This window comes from Hipposideros armiger, unplaced genomic scaffold (genome assembly GCF_001890085.2).
Source record: "Hipposideros armiger isolate ML-2016 unplaced genomic scaffold, ASM189008v1 scaffold_621, whole genome shotgun sequence".
In the NCBI taxonomy this organism is placed as follows: domain Eukaryota; kingdom Metazoa; phylum Chordata; class Mammalia; order Chiroptera; family Hipposideridae; genus Hipposideros; species Hipposideros armiger.
Genome location: NW_017731971.1, coordinates 133360 through 149829, shown reverse-complemented (window position 1 = coordinate 149829; position 16470 = coordinate 133360). Strand labels below are relative to the sequence as shown.

Here is a 16470-nt window from a genome sequence, read left to right as displayed (position 1 = left end):
CGTCCCCTGATAAAGAGTCGACAAGCACCAAGGGCGGAGGCGAATCAGCCGCCCAGATCTCGCTGGGGCCTCCAAATGTTAGGTCCCCGCTCGTTAACAAAGACCTTAGACAAAGAGTTTTCGTTCCAAAGGCTTTATTAGCCAAGCCTGGCAACCGCCTCACTCTGCAAGAGGAGAACGGCCCCGAAGTCTTGGAGGGTGGGGAATTTATAGCTGAAGCTGGATACAGAAGCGAAAAAAGTGGTTAGTGAGTAAAAGAAAAAAAAGGTTAGCTTACCTTATCTTAACAAACTATAAAACATGGTTAACTTATCTTCTTCTAACGAGCCATAAAACATGGCTAGTTTATTTTCTTCTAATGAGCTATAAAACATGGCTAGCTTATCTTCTTCTACTTTCTTGACAGGATATTCTGTTATGTTTGGCTGAAGCAGGAGTTTTTAAATTCCTCTGGGCGGGGGTACTTTCCGAAATGAGCTTGCCTAGCCTAGGATCTGGGCCTGGGTCTCCACACTGAGCAGCAGTGAATAGTAGTGAAACAGGTGGCTGGATGGGTTTGGAGCTATGTTTATAGGGGTCTTAAAAGCGAGGCTTATGTGTTTAGATTTTAAATGATAGAAAATTGTGAACCACTGAGAACTTGATTAGGATAATATGATCGTAGGAGACAAGGTTGGTTGGGTTGGAGCGAGAGGAGATTGGCACCTGGGGTGTGTGAGTTGATGAGCTAGAGTTGTGGAGAGTGGAATAAGGAAAGAGTGCAAAGGAAATTGGAAAAGTTGAAATCAGCGAGGACTGGATGTGGAAGATGAAAGGGAGTGATCAAGTATGACTGACATTTAAAGCCTGGGTTACTGAGACACTGACTGAGATGAAGAAGTTAGGAAGGTTTCATTATTTTTAGGGGAATATGTTGAGTTCAATTTGAGATGTGTTGGATTTAAAGTGTCAATGAAGCGTCCACATGAAAGCTGTTCCAGTTGTTAGAGATGAGCCTAAAGGTGGCGCAGAGGTGGGGCTTACCATGTCTGGTGTTTTTGCAGTTCTTCAGCGTAGATGAAACTGTAGCCAATAGAATGAAGAAGCTTTCTGAAGACTAGAGTTTAGGGAAAGAACAGAAGGCCAAAGATGGTGGCACTGATAAACACTAACTGTTCTCCACTCTTCAGGCCATCTTGACAATTATTCCTTTCCCGTTTTCTGTCCCTCTACTTCCTACTCCATCAAATATCCCTTGAATGTGTGTCATCTGGTAAGCACTGCCTGAGGCACTGAGGAAGCAGATGAGTCAGAAAAGATCTCTACCTACAAGAACTTATGGGTCCAGTGGGAGGAGACACATGTGTAATATCTGGATGGCATGAAGCATGATAGGTGCCACGAGAGAAGCATGTAGGAGAGAAAGTGGGGGCCTAAAGGTTGGTTCTGCCTTGGGGGTGCAGAGGTTGGAAAGTGCCCCTCAGAAGAGATGACATTTGAGCTGAGTCTTGCACGATGAGTTAAGGGTATACCTTACAAATGACAGAAGTTCACTCCAGGCTGAGAAAATGTGAACAAAAGCTAAAGGAACGAAACAGCCAGACTCCTTCTGGTAACTTTTAGGTAATTCTTAGGGCTGGAGAACAGGGTTGGCAGCAGGGATGAGGCCAGGGAAGTAGGTAAGGCTTATGGACAACTTTGATCTGAAATAAATATGCTGAAATAAATAATGAACCAGACTGGGTGATAAATTTCATGTTCTAGAAAGATGGTGGTGTCTAGAGTGAATTGGAAAGGACCAAAACGAAGGCTTTTTAAATAACTGGATTATGCTTAACAGTAACACATTTGTTGTTGAGTGATCATGTTTGTAGAATCCTGGAATCAGGAGAGGGGCTGTGAGGCTTTCTTCGTCTCCCTTGTTCGTTTTCAAATGGAATGCCTGAGATTTACTCAGGATCACAGAAGTAGGTTAGTGATAACGTAGTCTGGAATGCCATCGTCACTGCCTGTAATGTGGGAGGTGATTAATAAATGTTCGTTCACCTCTCTAATTCCCATGCCAGGGTTTCTTACGTTCTGCCACACTGCACTGTGCTAGGAGACAGAGGGACCTCTGTCACTCTGTCCCACTGTCCTTCCAGTCCAAAGTGAATCTGTGTTTCCCCAGGTCTGACAGGAAGTTCTGCGCCCAGAGTACCTCCGGAAATAGGGACCTGTGACCTGGGGCAGCAGGGTGCCCCTGAGGGGAGTGAAGAGGCGGTAGGTTAGTCAGCCCTAATCATTCAGATGTAGAAGCATGGTAAGGTATTTGTTTTATCGAGTGTGCAGATGCATTCCTCTGTCTTGCAAAGTTCCCTTCACATTGTTTTATTTTAAACTTACTAGTTTTAAGTTGTGCCAGTGAAACCTTGGTAAAAGAAACAAGTTGTAAATACATTGGGTACTGACAAAAAGTTTATCTAAAAAAACAAGATATCCGAATACTGGGTTGTCAGAAAAGTCATGATGCATTTTTGCAAGGAAAAACGTAGAAAAAAATACGTCATGACTTTTCCAACAACCCAATATAATGATATTTGGATTCTAAATCTTCTCTGTGTTTTTTATTTCATTGGATTTTTGTGCTGGGAAATTGTGTTTTAGCTCTTTATGCTAAAGAAGAACAGGGTAGAAGACATCTTAGAGGTCCTTAGATTCTCCTGGGACACAGGGGATGTGGAAAGATGGATACTTTCCATTGATAAGTTTTCCTTGAACCTGAGTTGTGATTTCTTTACTCTTTTCTCTGGGCTCTGTCAGCCTCTTCTCCAGGGAAGGGCCTTGGTTTGGAACCTGTCCACTTAAGCAGCGCTGCCAATTCTTAATTCTTTCTCAAGTGGGCACGGGTACATTTTGTTTTTGTTTGTGAGTGTTTGGGGGAGGGGCGGGGAGATAGGCACAGAATAGCTACTCACTGTGAGTCTTTATCTGAATTCCTGTGTAACTGGAAGTTTCCTTGGCTTTGTTGGGGGGGAGGTAGATGACTGAGTTGCACGGGCATTTATGTTATGTGGGAAGGTGGTTCTCACTCCCCTCTCATATCTTACATAGGATGGCAGTCACAGCTTACTTCTTATCCATTTTTGTCAGCCTCACCCCACCCCGCCCTTTGTGCATGCCTGTGTGAGGGAGATGAAAGTCCTCTGCAGTCTAAAACTGAACTAATCAAGTGTTCCCCTAAAATTTGGGGGAACCATCCTGCTCCTGACTATTACTTTTATGTTAATGACTCCACTATTCTTCCACTCACCTGGTTCTTTCTTAATTCAAAAAAATTGTATAAGGAGATATTTCAAATATTTAGAAAAGTTCAGGGAGAAAACCCTAACAATTTTGAGCCCACAACCCAAATGAATGCATAGTAACATTTTGTCATATTTGTTTTCCGACACCTTGCTCACTTTAAGCTATAAAATGTTAGATCTAGTTTATTTAATCACCTCATCTTTAAACCTGTTTCTTCCACTGCTCTCCCCACTTGCCCTGATAGTTTAAACTATATTTTCCATGAAAACTTGCTTGATTTTTTTCCCCCCCAATGGGATCTGATCTTTTCCATTTCTGAATCCTCCTTTATTGGCACTTGTCTGGTGGTAGTTGTACATTCTTGTATTTTAGTATATTTGTTCTCTTGACATATAACCTCCTCTTCTACACTGTTAGCTCCTTGAAAGCAGATAGGTAGTCTTTTATCTTTTTGTATCCCTTGTGGGGCTTGCCAGAGTAACTTACACATAGCATTAATGAATAACAAAGATAGTCCTTTGCATTGGTGAACTATTAGCTTCATTATGAGCATGACAGTGGCCCCATGAAAAAGAAAGTTTACAGAGAAACACGCAGCCTGAACATTATATAAAAATGCACAGGAATGGTGAGAGCAGTCAGGACGAATTGCCTGCAGGAGATGAAAGCAAACATTTTCAGAGAATTGAAATGGGAATTGATCGGTGACATCATCCCAGTGAGGAAACTCCTGGGAGTTGGTCCTGATGGTGTTTGAGTCAGTGTGCTCCTGTGACTGCTCATTTCACTAGCTATCAAATTCTGCCGTTGTCATCAAGGTCTTGATACCTTCCTTGGAGATGGGATACTGGCATTGAGAAAAAGCAGGCTAGCTATCTGTTCACAGAGCCGGGAGTTCTTTGGCCTAATAGACACATATGTACATATACACTGCATACATATATTTTTAATGACACCTTCCCTTTTTATTAATGAGACCAAATGTATCTCAGAATTTTTTGAAGCTTTTAATTTTAGAATGTATAGCCCTAACAACATCATTTTGACCTCACAGAAGCTCTTCCCTCCCCCGCCAAGAAGAAATTAAATATTGAGTTGAACTAAATGAAATTAGTTTTGTAGATGAAAGCAAACATCAGCAATATTATATGGTTAAACCTAATATGTCAGGTCTTGATTTCCACTTGGGGTTTGAAGCACATTACCATGGACCTTTGAGGTGGATAATCCCAAATCCACTTGTAATTCTAAAATGCATTTCCAAACTTGAATTTGTAACTGGTTTTCTTTTGTAGCTCTCCTTAGTTCAGATTTTTGAGAAACTGTTTTTATTTATTAGCCCACATTTTGTATATTTGGAAAATTTGTGGGGACCTGTGTGAGGGTTATCGGCCAGAACAGGCTCAGGGAGACAAGCCTGAGATGAAAACTGCTGTCAATAGTGACAGAGTTGATCGAGTGGGCTTTAATGAACTTCCATTTCCTTTGAGTAAGTGACTCCCCCCATGTCTGCTGTCTGGCCTTGAAAAGAAAGACCTGGTGGAGGCGGGGGAGCCGTGGAGGAGAAAATTGCCTGTGGCCCTTGACTTTATTTGGAGACAACGGGGAACAGGGCAAGATCCCCAGCTCCTGGCACCAGCCTCTTACCTGTGGTTCCCCAAAGAGCTCTTAGAGTAAGGGGTAGGGGACGCAGAAGTCATGAAAAGGAGCAAAGAAACAAGATAGCAGGAGTTAGCAGGTATTAGAATAGGAGTGAAGAACAGGAATGGAAAAAGCAGATCGGTATAAACATTTAAAGAGGTTCTGTTTCCTCTCATCCCTCAAAACCTGGCTTAGAATTCTTTACAAACCTCGTACCTTAACTATAGCAGAGTTGTATCCTGGTTGCATACCTACTTGGAAAATATCATATAGAATTCAGCTTTGAAAGCAGCAGTTTTGTGTTCTAAAACAGTTATTTGAAAAGTCAGTGTTATTTAAAATGAGTTGGTCTACTAGAGCCTTTTGAGTCATTAATAACTGACATGAGAGGAAGAGAATTCCTTCGAGGCTTTAGTGTTTAGTAAATTTTGATATTTACAGGAGGGTAATCCCGTTTGAGGAACGGACACAAGATATTGGGAAAATAAAATGCTGTTAACGAAACTACTTTCGACAGCAAGTTCTCATCTGTTTTAAAAATGCACCTGCTCGTATGAGTTCCTTTGTGAGCATTTGTTTTTGGTCTTCTGTGAACTGGGAGCTCACGTGTCCGAGTGTTAGACTGTACATTTTCTGAAATTTTCCATCAGTGCTAAGGACAAGATTACCTGACATGAAGAATACTTGGTCCCCGTTGTTTACTGACCAGGGGTAGAGACTTCCCATACTTCTCCGAGTTCCAAACATAGAATTTGAGAGTTAGACTTCAGATTTGCTGCATCCTAGCTTCTTTGGTTGCGTAAAATAATCCCTCGCGATTTGTACAAGGTGACCTCTTATTTTACCAGTATTAAATTCCTTCTGTCTCACATTATCTTTGTGATTCTCTTGTAATATGCTAGTTCACTATGGAAATTAAGGTTTTAAAAAATCATCTACGTAAATTTCCCTTGATGTTTGAGACTATAAATCCCTTTTACTGAACACCTGCCGTGTACTGGAATTTGGGCAAGATGCTCGAAGATGTCACGGAAGTGGTACCCAGTCAGTAAACAAGTAGCAGGAGGATTGGCCCCTTGGGAATTTTCCTTCTGGGTTAAACAGGATATATATATATATATATATATATATATATATATATATATATATATATATATATATATATATATATATAATGTGAGAAACAAATACAGACTATGTAGTAGTATGTATACTATCATTTTAGAACCAAAAGGAAATTTCCATATTGTCATCATTTTCTAGGTGACGAAAATGAGGCCCAGAAAATTGAAATGACTCGTCCAGAGTACTGTGTACCATCAACAACAAACATTTTATTGGCTACCTGCCTTCTGAAAAGTGAGGCCTCGGGTGTAGAAAGAGTCTGCCCAAGAGTCTCAGTGCTGAAGCAGAGTTGAAGCGACTGCTCTCTGTTCATGTGCCTCCGAAGTAGCACGAGTGGGCGCCGAGCCCTTCGTCTGACTGCTGTGCAGTGCTCTCCCGCCTCTGGTACTGCCGAGGAGGTCTGGTGGTTAAAAAGACAGCAGATGCCTGGGAAGTGAAGTGGGAACTCGAAGACCACATTATGATGAGGTCTAACCACAGGCTGTTTCAGTTCTGCATAGGTTTTCCTCCTAGTTAGACAACTAAACATGGATACTTCTGCCTATCAGGCTCATAATGACTCAGGTTTCTTAGAGCTACTTTCTTCTGAGATTCAGTTCTTTCTAGTCAAGGAAAAAGTTTCCTTCCGATGTGGGATTGCGTGTACGGTCCGGCCTCCCGTTTTCAAGATGAAGTTGCCCTTCCCTCTGCGTGTACACAGGCTGCTTTGGTTATGAGCCTTCGATGCTCGAGCTGCCAAGGCCCCATTAGTCTTTTTGGAGTAAAGGGAGAAGCGTTTTGGACCCAGATCTTTCAAATTTATTTACCCTGTCAGCAGTTAAGAACAATTTACTTACACAGATCTTATTACCTAAAAAGGCCAGTAAATACTGTGAATCAATAGAGTGTTTTTGCTAATGGGAAGTTTTTAGGGAATTGAATAGCCTTCTAAAAAATCCTTTATGTTTGGTTTGTAAATATGTAGTAAGGTATATTTGAGATGCCACTTTCATTTCTCACCCCTTTTTTTTTTCTTTTCAGCCAGGCTTTTAATCTATGTGGTAGCAGACACCTGAAGACTCAAAATAGCATTTTCTGGATCAACTAGCATTTATTTTGTAGCTACTATAAGGGTCTGGCACCGTAATTTAATTTCATCCACCAAGATTAGGTATTCCTGGATTTTATGACTAGGTCCCTAGCAGTAAACATCTTCCAGTGCTTGGTTTCTACACTTCTTCTCCCATCTTAATCCTGCCGCGACTCTTCTGTTACAACTTCTGAGCTGGCTGGGAGTTAAAGGGAAGAAACCTTTTCTATTTAATAGTGAGATTCTACCCTGAGTTCTACTAAGCGCTTTATCTATTACCTCATTTAATACTCACAGCCATTCCATTAGATGTTTTTATACCTATTTACAGATTAATTCATCTAAAGTATTTATTACTGTGTTAATGAAATATTGATTAATTCACCCAGAGCATTTGGGCACTGCTTAAGGTGATGAGGATACCACAGTGAGTATCAGATGAGGTCCCTGCTCAGGCACAGAGAAGTTAAATAACTTGCCCAAGGTCACACAGCAAGAAAGTGACAGAGCTAGGATTTAGCTACAGAGATGATGGATTCCAAAGGGAATGTCTGCAACCATTATCACATCGTGTTGCTATTTACATATATTGCATGGTCTCTGTGAGTACGTAAATAAATCAAGTTATGAAAATTGGTGGGGACCCCATCCCCACCCCGTGTTTCTTTGTTGAAAAGATTCTTGATGAATCCAAGAAAGAAGTCTGTCTTGGTGCTAGCAAGCACACCTGCCCTAGAATGGCTCCCCCCACCCCCGGATCTAAACTGGACAGTGTGGCCTGCTTTGGCATTTGGATGTGTTTGTGCTTTGAGGACTGGGAGAGTTTTGTTTGTTTTCTTGGCTTCCTAAATGTTCCTTGCCCACTTGCAAGTTCTTTCTTGTAGCACAATGGTGAGTAATGTGTTGTTAACATTGTAATGTGGTCGTGCCAGTTGGAATAATTTTTCTTTCCCCCCCAGTTCTCTCTGATGAGTATGTGAGTGGGGACTCTTGGGTCAAATTTGCCCTCTGTAGTTCATTCAAGTAGCGAAAGCTTTCTGTCGTCAGAGAACTGGAAAGGCGTCTTGAGGTTGGGAAGACTTGTTAAAATCCAGTGTCTGTGCCCAGCTGAAATTCAGTTTCATTAGCATTCTGTTGGGTTGTCGGAAAAGTCATGATGCATTTTTGCAACGAAAAACAGATAAAATACATCATGACTTTTGCAACAACCCAATGGGTTTATTCTTTAGTGTGATCCGAGAGTACTTGTTTTAGCTGATGGCCATTATCACCATGTGCCATATCTGAGATGAATGGTGTGTATTCTGAAGTTAAGAGCTTAAAAACAGGCACCAGGATTTTGTGTGTGAGTATTATCGTGTAGACAGCATAAAAAAATGCTTCAGCCTGTGAGAGGGAGAGGCTGAGTTCCAGCAGAAATCGAGTTCCAGTTTAGTTCTAGGGATTAAGTGAGATCAAGGTTGCCAGTGTTGGAAGTGTTTAATATTGGGGATCCAGTCAGTTTAGTTTTGGGGATTCAGGAGTATCTTGGCATGGCTGATGAGATGATTTGTGTGGCAGTGTCTAACCTAGTTCTTCGTACCTTTTGGGTGCACAATAAATGTTGGTTAGCTCTTAAAAAGGTACTCAAATGCTAAGTGTTGTCAGTTTGTCTTTCTCGGGCAGCTTCCTCATTGTTAAGTATTTCTTATTTAGGATATTTATTGAGCCATATAAAGCATTTGGGAAAGGGGTTGCGGTAATAAAGATTTATAGTACGAGATTCTTGCTGAGACTATGGTATTAACATTTACAAATTGAGTTAATTAGGGATAATTTGAGGGAAATTTGTGATTTTGCATTGCTAGAGTTAGTCCTATGCTTTTTTGATAGAAATAATTTCTTGACACTTTGGTAGGGCTGAAAATGCTCTTTTCAATTCCAATTAAACTGGGTTCGATTTTTTTATATTTGAGATAGTTGCCTATAATGTTTCCTATTATCTCCTCTCCATCTTTTTTCAGTGAGTGAAATAACATATTTGAAAGTATTTTGTGAACTGCCAAGCTAGAAGTTGCTATCACCACCACTACCAATAATAGTATTAAAAATAATAATGGATTAGGACTCATAAGGGTTGATTTCCTAGATTAATTTCAAGGAAAAAAACTCCGAGGAAAATGGGATATTTTCCAGATGACTTGTATACTAATTGATACCTTTTGTGCTTTTTGTGGAAGGGAGAAGGAAAAGGGAGACCTGTCACCCTGAAAACTTGGCCTGGTGCTGTCATCGTGAAGGGTTGCCCATGCTACTTTGATGCACTCTGTGGTGGCAAGAAAGTGTAACCTTTGACCTTGGAGGCTCACAGCCCCTGTCTACACAGGAAACACCTCATCTCAGTTTGTTGGTAAGATCACTCACATTCCTATAATATGGATCTTATATTAGATACCAAAAATGGGTGGTCCAGGGCAGTATCTGCCTGGCTTCCCAAAGTAGGAAGATAAAGGGAACAGTGCGTGTTCGGTTAGGTGTCGTCATCAAAGCCTTCACAGTCAACTTCTGACGATTGACATTCTTGGAGAAGAACGTGTGATTTCAGTAATTCAAAAGAGCAAGTTGTTAAGTAAATTTGGAAAGGCCCTCTTACTTTTTAAATTTTCCTCTTTATTTACTTTTTCTCTCTGGTGCCTGGCACTCAGTAAATCGTTGTTGAATAAAGGAAGTTCGCTGCTTCTGATCTTGGAGTTTTCTTTGGAACCACAAGCCTATTAGATGAACTTCTAAGAAGCAGGGAGAATGACGTATTGGTTGATGTGTCCCCTTCACTTTGCAGACATCCTGGCACAGAGTGGGTCCTTAGTAAGTGCTTATTGAATACTTGAGTCAGGAAGGTAAGGTTTTTATCAGGGAAGAATTACAGGGACTTGGGTGCTGCTGTGCTGATGGGGGCCCTTCCTAAGAGGAAGAAGAAATGTAGCTTCCCCGCCAATGATGAAAAAATGTGAGTGTGACGAGAGTGACTGCTTTGATACTTTCAGGCATTTTACATTTTGGGACAAGGAGAAGTAATTTGTTAAAAGTCCGTGCTTTATTTCTCTCTTGGCTTGTATTTTATGTTTATCCTGTTCAAAATTTGGTTATTGCTATGATTTCTTAATAGCGTATGACAAGTATATTATAGCTTCAAACTATGAATAGATAGGAAAAAGAAAAATCCATCCTTGTGTCACACATAATTTTACTCTACCGTCTTGCTACGCAACTTCAGACCTTAGGGAGATAGTGCTAGAAGAATATTTTCAAATCCAGTTTATATCTTTAATGGCAGTGAGCAAAACAAAAATAATGATTTGATTTGAGCATGCCTTCAGGATTTTCTTTAGAGATGATTTCCCTACCTTAATATGGTTTGCTTACCTGATTAAATTCCCTAAATGTGCATCTTTTTCTTTGGAACACATCAGTAGAAGTAAGAGATTTAGCTGGGTGGCAGGAGAAAAGGAAGCTGTCATAGATAAATCCACAAAGTGGGTCACATGGAGAACAGGCTTATGTTCTGTGTTAGTTTTATCAGTAGTTAGCTGTGTGGCCATGGGCGAGTCATCTAATCTTCCCCACCTGGCTCTCAGTGTTGTTGTGTGTAACTTGAGGGTGTGGAATGAAATGATCTCTGATGTCCTTCCCTAGTTCTAAAGTCCATAATTCTAAAGTGCTAAACAAGGAAAGGGGACTGACTTTTTGTACCTTACCACTAGGCCTAGTCCAGCTAAGACCCCAATGTGAAGTGTGAATTCTATAAATGATAGAAGTGTGTAGTCTATATTCCCAGGTAAACTAGAATTGTCAGTTTGTATTATATGCTCATAACAAATTTTATGTGCATAAATGTAAGAGCCTTGGTTGCTCTTAGAAGGAACATTGTTACCACGAAAGGCACACCCATTACAAATAAATGAAAGAGAACCAAATAATACTCAGGATACCCTAGGTTAGAGTTTCTGCAGCTTCTTAACTCCAACCTGGAAATAGAAATATATGTGTGGTGTGTCAGTGAGGTTGATAGGGGGTGGGGAGGATGGCTAGTACATAGTGTGGGTGAACTCGAATAGTGTTTTCAAAAGCAAAATATAAAGAGTTCTTCAGGGGCCAGCCACGGCCAAGTGGCGCAATGGTTAAGAACTGGCTTGGGACGCCAGAGGGCCCTGGTTCGGATCCCACATATGAGGGCCAGTGACACTGCCCTCCACAGCTAAGATGCTGAACAACAGCTCAACCTGGAGCTGGGCTGCCCATGAGTTGCCGGCAATGGCGTACACTGCAGCCCCTGTGGCAGTGGGTTGCCATGGGCTACCGTATGTAGCCAGCAGCCAGCGTGAGCGGCTAGCAGCTGCAGTGAGCGGCCGTCCAGAAGCTGGCAACTGATCTGCCTCACCCGGGAAGAGCGCAATGATGGTGCCAACTTGGGCCAGTGAGGCAACGTCCTCCACAACTAGTCTGAAGAACAACAACAACAAAAAAAAAACGACAGCAACTTGTCTGTTCCCCTTCCCCCAATTCCCCAGCACTGTTCCCATCCCCCCAATTCCCCAATAAAAATCTTAAAAAAAAAAAAAATACAGTTCTTCAGCCTGTGGAGTTTGCATGGCTAGACTGATTGGATTTTGCTCAAAATCCCTGGAGAACTGAATGAAGCCTGTATTCAGATTCAGCACCTAGATCCAAGCTCCTCTTCTCTGGGTATCATTTAAGCTTGTAAGCTCCGCAGTGTGTACGTGTTTTCCATCAGAAAAGGGGGGATTAAAAAAAATCTCGAAGAGTATTTAATTTGTTTTTAATTTTTATTAAATGAGGTCATATTTGCAAAAGTGCTTTAAACACAAAAAGCAAAAGAGAAGCTATATTCTTAGTCAACAGACAGCTGTACAAATATATTTTTTCACATAGACCTTAAGTATACGTATCTATGGGTGAATGATGACATTTGAAACCAGTAAATAATTCACAAGTCTATTTTAGGTATAGATTAGCTCTCAATTATCCACACATATGGACTAGCATGAATAATTCAGAGCCACAAATATTTGTTAGACATCTGCTATGTGCCAAGAAATTTGTTAGGCATGTTTAAAATTTTAAAAGTGTGAAAGAAAGGTGCCAAACTCAAGGATCTTAATTCCGTCTAGAATGCATCTTGCTGTCTGTCCTGGTGAGCTCTTACATATTCTAAAACTCAGTTTGAGAAACTTCCCTAACCCATCCAGCTAAACTGGTTGCGCCTTACACCTATTCCTGCTTCTTTGGGCACTAATAACATGGTGAGATTTCTCTCTCCAGACTGGAGTGCCTTGAAGGTAGGATTGTGGCTTCTTTTCTTCATTTGTATCCGCAGGCTCTAGGGCAGCGCCTGGTACACGATGGACCCACCTTGGTAGATTTTGAATGAATAAGCAATAGCCAAATTGGAGAGATAATAGATGAGCGTCAGGAAGGCCAACTACTATTACAAGGCACTTACTGGCAACAGCACGTGCCAGTGAATGTTTTACCTACGGGCCTGTTAGGAGTTCAAGGGCAGCTCAGGCATGGCAAGGAAAGATGGAACTTGCAGATGGAGAATTAAATAAAATAATAATGATAGTAGTAACAAGTATCTTTTTGAACTGAATTATGTAATTTTCTAAATGCAAGAGTTTTTTTTTTTAATTAGTAGTTATATGCTGAAGGAAGATAATTTACTAGAAGAAATTTACAGAGTGAATTGATTTCCTGTGGATAAGTAATTGCAGATAGTACAGTAATTGGAATTTTTTCCTTCTGCTATTTCAACCTTTGAAAGGAAGTTCTGTAACTTGACAATGAAATGACAAACAGGTGTCAAAAAAAGGAAAGAAGGTTGTTAGCTACTGAATGTTTGAGGGTTGATTCTAGAAAAACAGTGCGTTTTGCTGTTGGATTAGCCTCCGTTGATTCGTTGTATTTATTTTCTCTCACGTCAAAAGTTCAGTAATCAGAATCTTTAAGGGCTCAAGTAGAACTTTTGTTTTTACAGACTATTTCAAACCTTGGACTATCCTTGGCCCGAGCTGAAAGGAAAAACAAAAAATTCATTGTGTGTGGCAAATAGACATACTAGTCTGGATCTAAAAAAATAAACATTAACGTGATTTCTGTTTCTATTCAAGTTACTGTTGTTGTGCCAATATTATAATAATAGACTTTCTCTATGACCGTTTGTGCTTATTTTTCCAAAGGTCACTTCCACTGTAAGACCTTCCAAATTATTAAATTTCCCAAAGAACTGTAATCCAAGGAGCCTTTTATTGGTATCACTGAAAAGACAAATTCCAGTTCATAGGGCGTTCTCTGGGATCTTCTCCCTGATCTTTAGATTCGCATTTGGCTGTTAATGGGATTTATCTCCTAGAGATTCATTTTGCTATTTTTAGGCCTGATAAAAAACTAGAAACTTGAAAAAAAATAGCTGATTCTTGTTCTGACACATACACGTACCGGTGGTAGTAACGAAGCCATGGGGCCAACTCTTGAGTTCTTACTCTAGTGTGTATCCACAAAGCACATGGAAAACTAATCAATCGTTTTGCGACCGGTAAATTATAGGATCGGGTTGAGGTTTTTTTTTCTCTTAAGTTTGATTTAGGGGAGAAAGATATTCCTTGAGTCTATACTGTAATGGAGGTAGAAAACAACCCAGAATTGTGCGTGGTGAGTAGGACATTTCTTTCCAACAATCTAAAAAATAGGCAACATGTATGAGATTAAGAGAATATTATAAAGTCTTTGAGTTTGGAATGGGCAGAGTAGTAAGGAATAAAGGTGGGGAAGTAAGACTGGTAGATTAAGATGTTAGAATTTCAGTAAATATGTGTAAAACGGCTATTCCTGGAGATTTGGGAAGGAATACGCTATTTGGCTATGTCTGTACATCTAGGAGACGACAGACATTTTTCCCCTGCTGTTATTTTTGAGGGACCACCTGGTAGAAGATACAACTAAGGAAGCCCCTTTACAACACTTTCTTGAAGGTTCAAAGAATTGAAAGACACGGGAATGGGAATGATAGACTGGGTGCTGTGTGAACGTTAAGACTGCCTTGGATGTGGTTGTAGGACTGGAGGGTTTGTTTGTGAGTAGAGGGAGCTTTTGAAGGAAAGATGGAGGGACTGTTGGGCACCAGTGGAGTGAGGCAGAGTGTGTAGGAGGGAGTTGGGTAGACAGAAGGCAGCTGACAGTTTTTGAGGACTTACTGTGAGCTAGGCACTGCCCCGGAGGCTTTCCATATCTTGTCATGTACTTCTAACAAGAGGTCTAAAGCAGATATTTCCCCCGTTTTTATTACAGCTAAAGAAGCAGAGGCACAAAATGGCTGTATTACTTACCACGATTGCACAGACATTAGTAGTCGATTGGGGATTTGAACCTAGATCTGTCTAAACCCAGAGCCAGCTCTCTGTCTCAACGTGGAGCTGAAAGGAGTTGAAGCAGTGAGGGTGGACTTCCTTCCACATGGGCGGGCTGCCATGTCTTCTTAGTCCTGTTGTCCCTTGCGCCCCCGGACTAAGTGTGGTACATAGTGCGAGCTGGGTTTACAAAAATCCTGGTCCTTCCACTTTTACCTGTGTGACCTTGGGTAGATTACCTAACCTGTGTGAGCTTTACTTTAGCGTCTTCATCTGTAATGTGAGGTTATCAATACAAACCAACCTCTTAGAGTTGTTTGAAAGTTTAAATGAATTAATGTCTAAAGCTTTAACACATTACTTCTTTTCTCCGTTTTAGACCCATCTTCTTTTCTCTGGATTCTAACATTTAGTGATACATAGGTCTCTTTAGTGTGGAATTGGGTCATATTTTCTTTTTTCTAAGAAGGTTGTATCTTGTTTCTTTCACTTGGAAGGACCCATATTAACTAAAAACAATCTGCCAAGACTGTCCTTCATCTCCCTCCCACCTCATCAAGAATTGTGTGAAGTTTCTGAGAGTTTTTGTCCCTCCTCTTTCTCCCTGTCTGGATTCCTCGGGACTGACATCATACACATGGAGGAGTCTCTGACCTTTGAAAATTCTTCCCAGTCTTGAACGTTGTGGTTTTCCAGTGGGTTTGGGGAGGAGTTGGAGAGGACTCAGACACAGCTGGAATGCATCAGTGGAACCAGGGGAGTGGGTCTAGTGGGAGAAGGTGGATGCTTTGGGGATATTGTAGACGCGAGAATGTAGGGTCAGCAGTGTCTCGGGCATTTTAACATAGCTCTGTTATCTACAACCGGTATTTCATTTGGGGTCGTTTTTCTCTGTTACTAAGCAGTTGCGCACTCAGCATGCAGTGTGATTTTAATATTAGCCTGAGATAAACAATGTTTAGGAAGAGAATTCTGTTGCCAATGGTCTTCATATGACAATCTTAGCAAATGTCTTTGAGATGAGCCACTGTTCTAGACTCACCTGTTTACAACACTGATTATCTAATTATCAACAATATTGTGTGTGTGTGTGTGTGTGTGTGTGTGTGTGTGTGTGTACAAATACAGTTCAGTTCATCTGAATAAAAATTGAGCACCTGCTAGATGCTTGGATGCTATGGACACAGGATGAACAAGACAAGATTCCTGCCCTCAGATTGCTCGTGATTTCTTGGGGAAAAACATGTAAATAGACACAAATTCAGTGTGCTGCGATAAGTGCTATGACAGAGGTAGATTACAAGAGGCAGCACTGAGAAGGAAGTGAACAGTTTCACCTGGGAGGCCAGAGAAGGTTTTGCAAGTGAGGTGCAGGACTCAGGTTAGTCTTAAAGAAGAGATAAGAATTCACGTGCTAGACCGGGAGTCCTTCCAGGCAGTGGGGACGGCATGTGCAGAGGGTCTGAAATTTGAAGCACAGTTGAACTTGGGGAACTCCCAGCACAAGAAGGGGAATGATGGGAAGTAGATAAGGCCAGGGAGTTAGGTAGAGCTGGATCGTGAAGGGCCTCATTCATCATGTGTAGGAATTTGAATCTTAAGCTTTCGTCATTGAGGATCCATTGAAGAATTTGGAGCAGTGGGATATAATACTGTCACATTTGCATTTTTAGATTGATCAGCCTCCGCAAGCAACCACTGAACAATGGCTGGAGAGAGGAAGGGAGAGAAATTAGGAGTCTATTTCTTGGGGTCCAGGTTATGAAAACCTAGGCGAGAATAGAAGAGATGTAGCCTGTAGAAGGTGTTGGATTGATTTGAGACATTTTAAAGATAAAATTAGTAAAACTTACTAAGGGCCTATTTGTGAGTGAGGATAAGGCAAGCGAGAAGTCCACGGTGACTCCCAGGCTGGTGCCTTGGGTGACTGGGGGGGGGGGGATGATGGTACCATTTGCTACAATA

General features: G+C 41.1%; 1 protein-coding gene across 5 annotated transcripts in view; it reads left to right on the top strand.

Annotated features, from left to right (window-relative positions):
• OTUD7B (OTU deubiquitinase 7B) overlaps positions 1–16470 on the top strand; it is an 86447-nt gene that overhangs the window by 32992 nt on the left and 36985 nt on the right. For 3 of the 5 annotated variants that reach the window (XM_019625325.1, XM_019625323.1, XM_019625326.1), the window contains exon 2: positions 9322–9491. The exons of 1 other annotated variant lie outside the window; for it this stretch is intronic. The gene's annotated coding sequence lies outside the window, so the exon portion shown is untranslated. Of the gene's footprint in view, positions 1–8123; positions 8448–9321; positions 9492–16470 lie in introns of those variants that run through there. One more of the 5 variants, XM_019625324.1, reaches the window with a different exon arrangement.